The sequence below is a fragment of the Arachis ipaensis genome, chromosome B08 (assembly GCF_000816755.2).
Source record: "Arachis ipaensis cultivar K30076 chromosome B08, Araip1.1, whole genome shotgun sequence".
Classification (NCBI taxonomy): domain Eukaryota; kingdom Viridiplantae; phylum Streptophyta; class Magnoliopsida; order Fabales; family Fabaceae; genus Arachis; species Arachis ipaensis.
The window spans coordinates 17,973,704-17,979,098 of record NC_029792.2 but is presented as its reverse complement, the minus strand read 5'-3'; the positions used below and the strand labels follow the sequence as shown (position 1 = coordinate 17,979,098).

The window sequence follows — 5,395 nt, the reverse complement described above, 5'->3', positions numbered from 1 at the left end:
TCCTTAAAGCCAGTGATGATGCTTCTGATGAGCCATTTGTGGCAATGTGCTCCTTTCAACGTACTTGTGGAGGTTGCCAAGTCTGAAGCCAAGATGTCACAACCAATGGAGCTGGCCTTGGGTTTACGATGAAGGAGAATGAGATAGAGTAAATGAAGGGGGTGAAGCCATTTTTTACCTAAAGCAAACATACATGTTTGATTTTGTTTTTAAAAGTTAAAAGTTTTTGAGTAATTAAGTCATGTCAGTATAATGATTATGAACATATAAATTATTAGTTTCAAGTTTTCAAATTTTGAAGTTGGTTTGTTTTGTTGGTGAGATATGTTGGGAAGTAGCAGGTAATATAATTATAATATAATACAACCATAGGTGTGAACTACTTTCTATAAAAGTAAACAATCAAGCAATTTTTTTAATTAGTCTTTTATAAACAGTAGTATAAAGCTAGCATCAGCACTTGATGCATTGCAAAATATTGTACATACCTTCAACATGAACCGATGTTGCTGCATTGCAACCTATTAAGATGCTATAGCTTTCATTGCCAATTGGCAGCCATGTATTTGATTGGAGAACATAACATCCCACATATATGTCCAAACAAAAGCCAGAGCATGTTGATTTTGAGCATGACAGATATCATTGTACCTATTGTTCTTTGAATTCATTTTGGGTTTTTTTTTTCAAACTTTTCAGCAAGAAGGGCATTGATGCAAGAGCAATAGGAGCATGCCACTTGGAAGCCATTCAAGAAGTCAGCCCCCAAAATGTCAACATTTTAAAGCTAGTCATATTTCTGAAAGGTTGGGCATTGCACTTTCTTCTTCAATGGCTAATTAAAATCTTAGACAAGCTATTGATTTTTTGTATTCTCGCGGCCTTGCTACTTCTGATTCCTATACGCGCCATGTCCTTCACTGTGTTCAAGAAAATGACTTTGTTGAAGCCAAGAGATTGTAGTCTCACATGCAACTTCACCTTTTCCAACCCAAAGACTCCTTCATTCACAACCATCTCCTCCATTTGTTTGCCAAATACGGCAAACTCTCCTATGCACGAAACCTATTTGATAATATGACCCACAGAGATGTTTATTCTTGGAATGCCTTGCTTTCTGTTTATGCTAAGTTGGGTTTGGTTGAGGATTTGTGCACTGTCTTTGATCAAATGCCTTTTCGTGATTCTGTTTCTTATAACACCTTGTTTGCTTGTTTTTCAACTAATGGGCATTCAGGCAAGGCATTAAAGATTTTAGTAAGGATGCAAGAAGATGGGTTTCAGCCCACCCAATACTCCTATGTGAATGCATTGCAAGCATGTTCTAAGCTCTTGGATTTGAAGCTTGGTAAGCAGATTCACGGGAGAATTGTTATTAGTGGTTGTGGGGATAACACTTTGTTATGGAATGCTATCACTGGCGTCTATGCGAAGTGTGGTGATATTCACAGGGCACGGTGGTTCTTTGATCGAATGACACATAAGAATGTTGTTTCCTGGAATCTTATGATCTTTGGATATGTCAAATTGGGGAATCATGATAAGTGCATTCAATTGTTTAATAAGATGAATTTATTGGGTTTGAAACCTGACCAAGTTACAACATCAATTGTTATCAATCCTTTCTTTTAGTGTAGACATGTGGACGGTGCAAGGAGGATGTTCAGTGAAATACCTAGAAATGATGAGATTTGTTGGACAACAATGATAGTATGCACAGAATGGAAGAAAAGAGGATTCATTGATGTTGCTTGGCGACATGCTGCGTGGAGATGTTAGACCTGACAGTTACACCATTTCAAGTGTGGTCAGCTCCTGTGCCATACTAGCTTCTTTGTGTCATGCTCAGGTTGTCGATGGAAAAGTAATAGTAATGGGTGTTGATCATATCATGCTTGTGTCAAGTGCTCTTGTTGATATGTACTACAAGTGTGGAGTTATTTTGGATTCTTGGAGCATTTTTTTGGGATAATGCCTATTCGAAATGTGATTACTTGAAATTCTATGATCCATGGTTATGCACAAAATAGTCAACACACATGAAGCACTGGCTCTTTATGAAAGGATGCTTCAGGAAAATTTCAAACCTGATAGCATTAGTTTTTTGGGTGTATTATCTGCTTGTATCAGTGCTGACATGGTCGCCAAAGGACGGGAATATTTTAATTCAATAAGTGAACATGGGATTACACCAACATTTGATCACTATGCTTGTATGGTCACTCTCATTGGTCGCTCTAGTGGTGTCGATAAAGCTATGGATTTGATCAAATGCATAACTCATGAACCATATTACCTCATTTGGTCCACCCTACTCTCTATTTGTGCAAAGAAGGATGACATCAAGAATGCAGAATTGACAGCTGGTCATCTCTTCAAGTTGGATCTACATAATGCAGGACCTTATATCTTGCTTTCCAACTTATACGCTACTTGTGGGAGATGGAAAAAAGTAGGTGATGTACAATCTCTCATGAATAAAAACAATGCAAAAAAGTTTGCTGCTTATAGTTTGGTTGAGGTTGAGAGTGAAGTCCACAAATTTATTTCAGAAGATAGTACTCATCCTGCAGTGAAAAATATCTATAATGAATTGAACATATTGATTTCAATATTGCAACGAATCGGGTATAATCTAGGTACAAACATTGTTCTGCATAATGTGGGATAGGATAAAAATTTAAATCCATCTCATACCACAGTGAGAAACTTGCTTTTGTTTTTGCTTTAATCAGAAAGCCCAATGGTGCTGGCAATAGAAGGGAAAATTAAATCTTTATGTAAACGTGGACTGAGTAGATTGGAACAACTGTATAGCACGAGAATGCCTTTAGAAAATTTTTTGGGACGACACAATGTGTTGGACTAGGAAGCAAGTATACTCTTTGAATCCATTAACCAGGAATGGACCTTGAAGAAAGAGAGTCAAGAAAACTATCAAATTCCATAACTTGCTTGATCCAAACTAGAGGTTCTTTGTGACATGTAGAACCTGCTCGATTCAGACTCGAGGTTCTTTGTGACATGTACTGTGTCTACATATAACTCAATCTTGTGGCAATGGTAATTGCTTGCCTCTTATGGTAAATTTGAATTATGTTCATAGATGTACTAAAAGTATAGTGTGATAGATCCAGTTAATTTTGCTTGTTTTTCTTTCTTGGTAGCTCAGTTAAAGTTGCTGCTAGACATTATTGATATAGAACTTTATTCTTAATTATTTTTCACATTTTATAGTTGATAGTGACCATACATCATACAATTTATGAGAATATTGTTATTCATGTATGAGCCGTTTGGTTATTGGTTCCTGTAACATCCTTTGCAATGTCAAATTTTTGTAAAATTTTCCAAGAGGATAACATCCTTTACTTTGTTACATTTGAGAGATACTTGAAGTAAATTACTAACATGTTCTATATGGGAATATTTCCTTTGCCTCTTGCAGGGGTAAAGAAAAATTGAAAGGATAATTTGTCGACTACTTAATAATAATAAGTATAAAGTATTTTTTTTTTTTTGAAGTTTGCTAAAAGTTTTTAAAATACTCATAAGAGTTATTTTGTTTCAATTTTATCCCATAAGTCTTTTATTTGTATTAAATATATCCCTAAAGGCTAATTTTCAAAAAATTTAGGATCAATTCAGCAACAATTTTATAAGAATAACTGAAGACAAGCAAATTAGAGATAGTTGTCATGTATTATTGCTGAATTAGTCTTAATTTTTTTGAAAATTTAGCTGTTAAAGGTATATTTGATACAAATAAAAAAATTTTTAGATAAAATAAAACTTTGAGATATTTTTAAAATTTTTGACAAACTTTCAGAACAAAAATTATATTTTACTATAATAATAATAATAATAATAATAATAATAAAAATATGGCTCTATTATATATATCTCTTAGTTTTGAGAAAGAAAAGCTCTAATTCTATCGCCTTCCAAAATTCAAATCCTCTCACAATTTCAGAAATTCGCACCTCTTTGGCTCTACTCTCACCGCCGTCCGCCACTCACCTCCCCTCCACCACCACGATCCTCCCCTCTTACTGCCACTGTCTCTCATTCTCACGGTCTCACCGCAAAATCGTAGTCATCCCACATCTGAGAGCCGAGACAGAATCGTCGTTGCTTTCTCTCGTCGCAGCCTAAACGTTGCCGCCGCCTCCAGCCCGGTCTTCGTTGCCGCTTCTAATCCAGTCTCCGTTGCCTCCTCCAGCAAGATCTTGGCCAGTTTTCATCGCCGCTGCAGTGGCATCTTGGTCGGTCTTAGTCACAGCTTTGACCTTGATGGAGTGTGGTAATTGAAGACAAAAGAATGCTGATGAAGAAGATTGTAACCATTTTTATAGCAAGAATATTTTTTGAGGGTGCTAATTAGTTTTAGTGACTGATGAGATGATTATGGGTGTTATTGCTGAAGAAGCACTATTACTTGTCTTTGTTGTTGTTTTCAAAGAGAGTTAAGGATGATTAAACAAAATGGCTCAGTATGTGCGCCTCTTGCACCATTATTGAATTTGAATTACAAAATTAGTGAGCTGCTGTGTAAACAACTAACTTGTGCCTCTTGTGACTTACGTATGTGTGTAGGTGTGTTTTGCATATGCAATGTAGATATTAAAGAAGAACTTGCAGTAATTCATATGATTTTGGTGTTGCCTTGACTCATTTTAATATCTTTATTTTAGTTGTTATATTTTCTTTTTTAAGTTGGTTCTTTTAAAAAAGACTAGTACTAATATTGTTATAATTGATAAAAAGAATATATTTTACCCTGATTCTTAATACAATTTAATCAGCAAGATTACATTTAATATTGAAGAATATATATTAACCTTGAGGATTATCTTTTTTTAATCTCTTTTTTTTCGATTTTTCTTTAATTTTTTAAAAATCCATGGATACAATAATTCTTAAAGAGTGTGTGATATGGATCTATTTTTATTAAACTTTAATCCAAAAAAAATTTATTCAAATGATACAATATTAAAATTTAATAAAAATTAAATTTCGTCATTTTGTTTTTTATTTTCTGATTGATGGATTACTCTCCTTACTTTGATAATGTTGAGTTCACATATGTCCTATTCTTTATGTAATTATATTACACAATTTAGTTTGTTTCATGCATCCCATCTTAGAACTTGTTGAAGACATTTTTGTTTTGATGGATATACAGTTTTCTTGAGTATTATATTTAAAATGAAATAGAAAATTAAAATACTGCCTATGTCAAAAATAACTTTGGAGTTAAAAGGATCGTAACATTATACTGTTATGGATAAATAACTGAACAAAAAGGGCTTAAAGTATAATGCATTCTTGTTTTATACTGAAAAATGTACATGCTATAAATATAAAAATTGTAAGAAATTAAAGTCCAAGTGAG

General features: G+C 34.0%; 1 pseudogene; it reads left to right on the top strand.

Annotated features, from left to right (window-relative positions):
- Positions 325-4,307, top strand: LOC107610653 (annotated as a pseudogene).